Below are 9,162 nucleotides of genomic sequence, written 5' to 3' on the forward strand. Positions count from 1 at the left end.
TCCTCTTTCTTTCTTTCTTTCTTTCTTTCTTTCTTTCTTTCTTTCTCTTTCTTTCTTTCTCTCTCTCTTCCTTCCTTCCTTCCTTTCTTTCTGTCTTTCTTTCTTTCTTTTCTTTCTCTCTCTCTCCCTCTCTCTCCCTTCCTTCCTTCCTTCCTTCCTCCCTCCCTCCCTCCCTCCCTCCCTCTCTCCCTCCCTCCCTCTCCCTCTCTCTCTCTCTCTTTCTTTCTTTCTTTCTCTCCCTTTCTTTCTTTCTTTCTTTCTTTCTTTCTTTCTTTCTTTCTTTCTTTCTTTCTTTCTTTCTCTTTCTCTCTTTCTCTCTTTCTCTCTCTCTCTCTCTCTCTCTCTCTCTCTTCCTCTCTTCCTCTCTTCCTCTCTTCCTCTCTTTCTCCCTTCCTTTCTTTCTTCCTTCCTTCCTTCCTTCCTTCCTCCCTTCCTTCCTTCCTTCCTTCCTTCCTTCCTTCCTTCCTTCCTTCCTTCCTTCCTTCCTTCCTTCCTTTCTTCCTTTCTTTCTTTCTTTCTTTCTTTCTTTCTTTCTTTCTTTCTTTCTTTCTTTCTTTCTTTCTTTCTTTCTCTCTCATAAAGGAGGAAAAGTGCCCAGGGAGGTTAAGTTACTCTTTTAAAGTCACAGAGCATTCTAGTTGATCAGATCTGTGTCTCAAGCTGGAACTGCTGGTAAATGCTGTCAGAGGCCAGGAAGGTGTTTCTGACTTGGCCGGGACATCTGTCCAGGGGTCCAGCATGTGTGCAAAGTGTCAGTTTTCCCGGTGGCCAATCTCATGAGGTCTCACCCCTGCTAAGCAGGAGGCAGATTGGAGACAGACAACCTGGAGGCTTTCAGCCCAGCCCAAAGCTGTCCCTTCCCCAGAGAGGAACCCTGAAGCCAGAGCAGCTTCTGAGGCCCCAGGTGCGCACCTCCGTGAAGCTGTGGCCCCAGGTTTTCAGACTCATTTGAAGGGCATTACAAAGCCTGGTTCTTAGATTCCCAAATCTGGATAAGCAGCTTAAGCAGAGCTGAACAGACCCTCCCCCCACCAGGAGGTGGGCACTCCAGGAAAGGATCTGGGTTCAATCTGGTGGACCCTTGGCCCCCAGGTGACTCAAGAGCAGCATTGAGATCAGGGGGCTGGATCATGTGGGTGTGCAGGGCACAGGTGCAGCCAACCCCATAGCCCTGTACCCACAGACCTTCCTCACACACACGGCGGTCGCCCCCGTGGTGACAGTACCCTCACCCCCTCACCCCCTCACCACTTAACAGCCTGACCTGGGAGCGGTGGCGGTCATTTCCCTGCTGGGGCATCTTTCTCCCAGCATTTCCCAAGGTCTGCCTGCCCACTGGCTCAGGTGGCTGGTGCAGTCCAGCTGCCGCCTGGCTTCTGCTTCCCACTGGCCACCCAGCACCCCAGCGCCAGGCCTGCCCTCAAGGCTGCCCCTCCTCACTCCTTTCAACGTTCATGCCTGGGCTCTGCTGACGCCCGTGTCCCCGCTGCTATTTCTAAGAGCTGGCTCATGCTGGGGCAGGGCCAGGGGAGGAACATTCTAGAACCTCCGAGGAATTTGTCCCTTTCCTGGAAAACTTTGAGGATATTCCTTAAGAGTGAGGTTGATTGACACCCGGGGTCCAGCAATCAAGCCAGCTGAGTGATGTTGGGGAGACTGGCCAGCGTTCCTGCTTTCTGAGAACTGTCACATGCCGGGCCTTTATAAATAATGCCAACTCCGGTAGTCTTCCATCCTGCTGGGGGCCGGCTGCTCCTTCAGGTCTTGGGGCTCAGGTACATCAAGTGGTCTGCCTAAGGCCACCAATGAGTAAGGGGACCCCAAAGACTTCCTGGGGTTGGGAGGTGGTTGAAGAGAATGGTACATACCTGTTATCCTCAACATCTGGAAACCACTGGAGGCCCAAGAATGGGGGGAGAGTTCAGGTCACAGTGAGGAAGCTTCTCCCTACATTTGGAACCTTCCGTAAGCAGTGTGCTCTCCCCCATCCCCCCGGCAGGATTGCCTGGCCAGAGACTGGCTGGTCAGATGTGAGGGGTGCACAAGTAGTGGCATTAACTGGAGGTTGGACTTTAAGAGCCCTGGGTCTGAGAGGTAGCAGGCTAGACACTCAGCTCTTTGTATTTTAGTGAGGATTTGCTTCTCAGACTGGCAGTCCTGCCGGTTTTCCCTCCTAACTATCTCTTGAGCCTGTCCACCCTTCACCTCCGCAATCACATGCTCCAAGTGCCAGCCTGCTGTGGCCATGACTTTCTAGTTATCTCCCAGCTTTCTATTTGGCCCTTTATCCATCTTTCTCCATTCTGCAGCCAGCATGATTGCGTTAAAATGTGAAACTGTCAATGTCTCCCCTCCCCCACTCCCCCCTATACAACCCTTTTGCATGGCTTTTTTATTACTCTTAAAGTTTCCTGCCCTGACTACAAGGCCTGAATGGTCTTCACCCATCTGCCCAGCCTCACCTTGCCCCTTCTCCCATGTTCTTCATTCCTCCACGCTGGCCCGTGGGACAGGTGATTCTGGTGCAGTCCCACCCCAGGGCCTTTGCAGACACCAGTCCCGCTCCCCGGATAACTCTCCACCACTTGCTTCCCTTCCACTTCCCCCAAGGAACTCCTTCCCAACCTTCAACTCTCAGCTCAGGCCTTGCTTTCCATGGAAATTTTTCTTGATGCCCCCTCCCCATTCCATCCTTAATAGCACTGATGTCCTATTATAATTGCTCACTACTTATGTGCTTATTTCTTCCTCCAGCGTCTGCTCTCTGCCAGCTGTGAGCTCCATGAAAGCAGGCACCAAGCCTGCTTTGCTCACAACCTGTCTCCAGCAGCGGGGAAAAGAATAACTACACCAGGCATACCTGCTGCATACATTAAATGGCAAATCCTGAGGCAATGAGACCCAGGAGAGAGGATTTTGAGAGATGAAGGGCTAACCTGACCCTGCTGACAGGTAGGCTGTCCAGGGGTCATTGGGGTTGGCTTCTGGCCCCCAGTGATGGCAGAAGGGCCCTGACATGGGAAAGCCCTTCACCAGGGTACCTGCTCCCTTGGGAACAATTCACCTGTCTTACCTCTGTAGGGACCTGTGACCTGTTGGGGGTGGAGTTACAGGTGAGGGCGGTGGGCTCAGACCCAGATCCCAGGCAGGCGCACCCCAGACTCTGCCCAGCTCAGGTGGTTATGGGTCCCCCTGGGAGAGGGGTTTACTGACACTTCAGCGACCATTCATTCTTGCCCTAGTAGTCCTCAGTATTTGCATTATTACACATTCATTCACTTGTTTGGCCGTTCATGATTTCATTCCTTCTTGAGCATCAATTGGGAAGAATTGTGTTCATTGAGACAACTGCTTTAACTAATGAAATGGAGCAGGACCCCATGGTCCTCCCCCCAACCCAGGTCTTTCGCCTGCTTTTTGTCTGTAGGAAAACTTTAGTAAAAAAATAAATTTAATCAGAGAAGTGAGAAAATACAGAAGCAAAGGAAAACAGTCAAACAGGACAAAACAGTAATAGTTTAGTCATTAAGCAAAGTCAAGGACTTTTAGTTCCTCCTCAAGGGCTATAGATAATATTATGCACCATAAACTTCGAGCTGTCTTATAGATACTGAAACCCCCAATAGGTGGAAGGAGTTAACTACATGATGACCAGATTGTTGCCATGACATAAGCTGCCACAATTCTGAGCACTGGCCTCAAAGAAATGGGAACAAACTGACCCTGGAACTGAAGACTAACTTAAAACAATCAAGATGACACTGATCAGATACTACATGATCAATTTCAAGATGACTTTCAGAGCTGACTGTGCTGTTTCTGCATGTAGCCCCCTCCCTCCACCTATACAGCCCTGAAACTCCCCTTTAAAAGCTCTTGCCCCCTGATTGTCAGTGGGGGGAATTGGCCTTTGGACAGGAGTCTGCCCTGCCCGTCCCCGACCCTGGCTGCCAGCCTCTGAAATAAAGCAAACTTTCCTTTCTACCAACCTTGCCTCTTATTTGCTATAGAGCAATGAGCAGCTGGACCCCACTTCCGGTAACAGTACTGCTAATTTGGGTGAATATTCTTATTTCCTTGTAAAAGTAAAATGATAGTTTACCCTTTTTGAAGATGGTTTGATTTCAGCCATAATGAGAAACGAGAAATCTTGCTAAACTGTCTCCCTTTTGCTTAAGAGTTGGCATCCCCACATCTGGCTGATGGAAATGTGATCTCATCAGTTACCTGTGCTAAGACCTGGGCTTCCTCTGACTCGGCTGTTCTAACCCAGTTAAATATTTAATGTGTGTCTAGTTCATTTTATCTCCTCAGCCTCAAGTTGGTTTATCCCCATCACAATCTAATTCCAGCCTTCCTTTATTAAAGGGGCTTTCTTACAGAGCAGAATGCTTGGGCGGGCTAGGTAATAAATATACAGCAGTGTTTCTCAACACTGTTAGACCCAATTACCCCTTCACAGAAAATATTTTGTAACACTCCCTTTACTATACTGAAATGGAATTCAAAGATAGGATGACTTACCTGTACACATGATTTTTTAAAAAGTCAATAAAGCCCTGAACATAATAACTAGAGTGAAAAGGAAAAATAAAGGGAAAGCAATCTGTAACAAACTGCTATGTATTATAATATGTAAATGATCAGGCCTGACTCTATTAGAAAATATAATGAAGTTATCAGATGTTTTCACCCACTTAAAGTGAATAAATGTGGATGAAGAGAAAGGAGACAATAATTTTGCTAAACATTTTTCTTTATGCTTGACCTTTTGAAGTAAGGGCTACAGAAGAGTACTTATACATGGAGTGTACTTATGTATGGGGCCACTGTGATAGCCACAAATGCAGATGTATCCAGGTGTTTGTGCTGTTGTATCCAGGTGTTTGTGCTGGAGGTGACTCAAACACCTTGAAGGGCATTGCCCTTGTTGCAGGATTTTCCCGAAAGAAGAGCAATTCTTGGTAAAGAAGCAATTCTTCCCTTGATTCACATGATTGTTGCATTTGAAAATTCAGTGTATGTGAAACTATGTAAATATACTTTGTGTATATATGTAAAATCATGTAAAGTTCAAATAACAAACAAGTCTGTTGCCTATATGAATGTCCAGTAGCACATTCAAAAGTGGGTTGGGGCCCTTCCCCACTTGTCATATTGATAACCCCAAGCACCTCCACAAAGTTCCAAAACACCCCTAAGGGTCAGCAACCCCCATGTGGAGAGCCACTGATTGACGGAGTGGGTGTCAGTGTGGCCCAGAGGAGCTGAATCAGGGTTTCTGCCTCTGCTTCTGCCTTTTCTCCACAGGTTATGAGACAACCATGCCAGTAATAGCAATGATAGGATTCTGAGCATTCACTGCCTGTTGGTCACCGTGGTAGCCACCCTACCTATGTGATTAACCCACATCAACCTCCCCAGGTTGGTGGTATTATTCCCATTTTAAAGAAGGAAACACTGAGTCTCTGATGTTGGGCAACTTGTTTAGGTTCTTAACTTTGAATGTATCAGAAGAGGAGAATATCTGCTCTGCAGTTTCAATAGAGGAGGAACAAAGACTGTGGATAGAAAGGTTTTCATCTGATGGGCTATGGAAGTTCTAGTGGAGATGAATACATGTTAAGCATGTAATAATTTGAGAGTGCTTCTCTACTGTGTGCAGCCACAGGAGATGTCCACTGGTAACCACTAGGAAGCATAAAGAGGTCTGTGTTTCATATTACAACCAGGAAGTGACTCTTGTGATCATTTGGGTTTTAAAGTTTCCTTCCTGTTCTGACAGAAGCAGGAAAAGTGGATAGTGCCAATGGGCTGTTGAAGAGTGAGCCCTGGTTTAGAGAAATAAGGAGCTGCAGCCTCAGGGAACCATACTTGTAAAGAACAGAGAACTCAGCAACATGACAAAGAGCCATGGCTTCACAGGCAAATTCTATCAAACATTTAGAGAAGACCTAACACCTATCCTTCTCAAACTCTTCCAAAATATAGCAGAGGAAGGAACACTCCAAAACTCATTCTACGAGGCCACCATCACCCTGATACCAAAACCAGACAAAGATGTCACAAAAAAAGAAAACTACAGGCCATTACCACTGATGAACATTGATGCAAAAATCCTCAACCAAATACTAGCAAACAGAATCCAACAGCACATTAAAAGGATCATATACCATGATCAAGTGGGGTTTATCCCAGGAATGCAAGGACTCTTCCATATATGCAAATCAATCAATGTGATACAAAACCATATGATAATCTCAATAGATGCAGAAAAAGCTTTTGACAAAATTCAAACCCATTTATGATGAAAACTCTCCAGAAAGTAGACATAGAGGGAACTTACCTCAACATAATAAAGGCCATATATGACAAACACACAGCCAACATCGTTCTCAATGGTGAAAAACCAAAACCATTTCCTCTAAGATCAGGAACAAGAGACGGTTTCACACTCTCACTGCTATTATTCCACATAGTTTTGGAAGTTTTAGCCATAGCAATCAGCAATCAGAGAAGAAAAAGAAATAAAAGGAATCCAAATTGGAAAAGAAGAAGTAAATCTGTCACTGTTTGCAGATGACATGACACTATACATAGAGATTCCTAAAGATGCTACCAGAAAACTACTAGAGCTAGTCAATGAATTTGGTAAGGTAGCAGGATACAAAATTAATGCACAGAAATCTCTGGCATTCCTATACACTAATGATGAAAAATCTGAAAGTGAAATCAAGAAAACACTCGCATTTGCCATTGCAACAAAAAGAATGAAATACCTAGGAATAAACCTACCTAAGAAGACAAAAGACCTGTATGCAGAAAACTATGACACAGATGAAAGAAATTAAAGACGATACAAACAGATGGAGACATATACCATGTTCTTGGACTGGAAGAATCAACATTGTGAAAATGACTCTACGATCCAAAGCAATCTACAGATTCAATGCAATCCCTATCAAACTACCAAGGGCATTTTTCACAGAACTAGAACAAAAAATTTCACAATTTGTATGGAAACACAAAAGACCCCGAATAGCCAAAGCAGTCCTGAAAAAGAAAAACGGAGCTGAAGGAATCAGTCTCCCTGACTTCAGACTATACTACAAAGCTACAGTAATCAAGACAGTAGTGGGGCTTCCCTGGTGGCGTAGTGGTTGAGAGTCCGTCAGCCGATGCAGGGACTACGGGTTTGTGCCCCGGTCCAGGAAGATCCCACATGCCGTGGAGCAGCTGGGCCTGTGAGCCATGGCCGCTGAGCCTGCGCGTCTGGAGCCCGTGCTCTGCAACGGGAGAGGCCAAAAAAAGGAAAGGCCCCCGTACCCCAAAAAAAAAAAAAAAAAAAAAAAAAATCAGAAGGGGAAGATGATGGAAGAGTAAGCCGCAGAGATCACCTTCCTCCCCACAGATACACCAGAAATACACCTACACGTGGAACAACTCCTACAGAACACCTACTGAACGCTGGCAGAAGACCTCAGACTTCCCAAAAGGCAAGAAACTCCCCACGTACCTGGGTAGAGCAAAAGAAAAAAGAATAAACAGAGACAAAATGATAGGGACAGCGACCTGCACCAGTGGGAGGGAGCCGTAAAGAAGGAAAGGTTTCCACACACTAGAAGCCCCTTCGCGGGCAGAGACTGTGGGTGGCGGAGGGGGAAAGCTTTGGAGTTGCGGAGGAGAGCACAGCCACAGGAGTGCGGAGGGCAAAGTGGAGAGATTCCCGCACAGAGGATCGGTGCCGACCGGTACTCACCAGCCCAAGAGGCTTGTCTGCTCCCCTGCCGGGGCGGGCGGGGCTGGGAGCTGAGGCTCGGGCTTTGGTCGGACCACAGGGAGAGGACTGGGGTTGGCAGCATGAACACAGCCTGAAGGGGGTTAGTGCACCATGGCTAGCTGGGAGGGAGTCCGGGGAAAAGTCTGGACCTGCCGAAGAGGCAAGAGACTTTTTCTGCTCTGTTTGTTTCCTGGTGCACGAGGAGAGGGGATTAAGAGCCCTGCTTAAAGAAGCTCCAGAGACGGGCGCGAGCCGCGGCTAAAAGCACGGACCCCAGGGACGGGCAGGAGATGCTAAGGCTGCTGCTGCCGCCACCAAGAAACCTGTGTGGGAGCACAGGTCACTATCCCCACCACCCCTCCCGGGAGCGTGTGCAGCCCGCCAATGCCAGTGTCCTGGGATCCAGGGACAACTTCCCCGGGAGAACGCATGGCGTGCCTCAGGCGGGTGCAATGTCACACCGGCCTCTGCCACTGCAGGCCCGCCCCGCACTCCGCGCCTCTCCCTCCCCCCGGCCTGAGTGAACCAGAGTCCCCGAAGCAGCTGCTCCTTTAACCCCGTCCTGTCTGAGCGAAGAACAGATGCCTTCCATCGACCTACACGCAGGGGCGGGGCCAAATCCAAAGCTGAGCCCCGGGAGCTGTGAGAACAAAGAAGAGAAAGGGAAATCCCTCCCAGCAGCCTCAGAAGCAGCGGATTAAAGCTCTAAAATCAACTTGATGTACCCTGCATCTGTGGAATACCTGAATAGACAACGAATCATCCCGAATTGAGGAGGTGGACTTTGAGAGCAAGATTTATGATTTTTTCCCCTTTTCCTCTTTTTGTGAGTGTGTATGTGTATGCTTCTGTGTGAGATTTTGTCTGTATAGCTTTGCTTCCACCATTTGTCCTAGGGTTTTAGCCGTCCATTTTTTTGTTGTTGTTGTTTTTTAAACTTTTTTTCTTAATAATTATTTTTTATTTTAATAACTTTATTATATTTTATCTTATTTTACTTTATCTTCTTTCTTTTTTTTCTTTCCTTCCCTCCTTCCTTCCTTCCTCCCTCCCTCCCTCCCACACTCCTTTCTTTCTTTCTTTCCTTCTTTCTTCCTTCCTTTCTTTCTTTCTTTCTTTCTTTCTTTCTTTCTTTCTTTCTTTCTTTCTTTCTACTTCTACTAATTCTTTCTTTCTACTTTTTCTCCCTTTTATTCTGAGCCATGTGGATGAAAGGCTCTTGGTGCTCCAGCCAGGAGTCAGGGCTCTGCCTCTGAGGTAGGAGAGCCAACTTCAGGACACTGGTCCACAAGAGACCTCCCAGCTCCACATAATATCAAACAGTGAAACTCTCCCAGAGATCTCCATCTCAACACCAGCACCCAGCTTCACTCAACGACCAG

Source organism: Aethalodelphis obliquidens, unplaced genomic scaffold (assembly GCF_003676395.1).
Source record: "Aethalodelphis obliquidens isolate GAN/ISIS:26980383/991018 unplaced genomic scaffold, ASM367639v1 scaffold47, whole genome shotgun sequence".
NCBI lineage: Eukaryota > Metazoa > Chordata > Mammalia > Artiodactyla > Delphinidae > Aethalodelphis > Aethalodelphis obliquidens.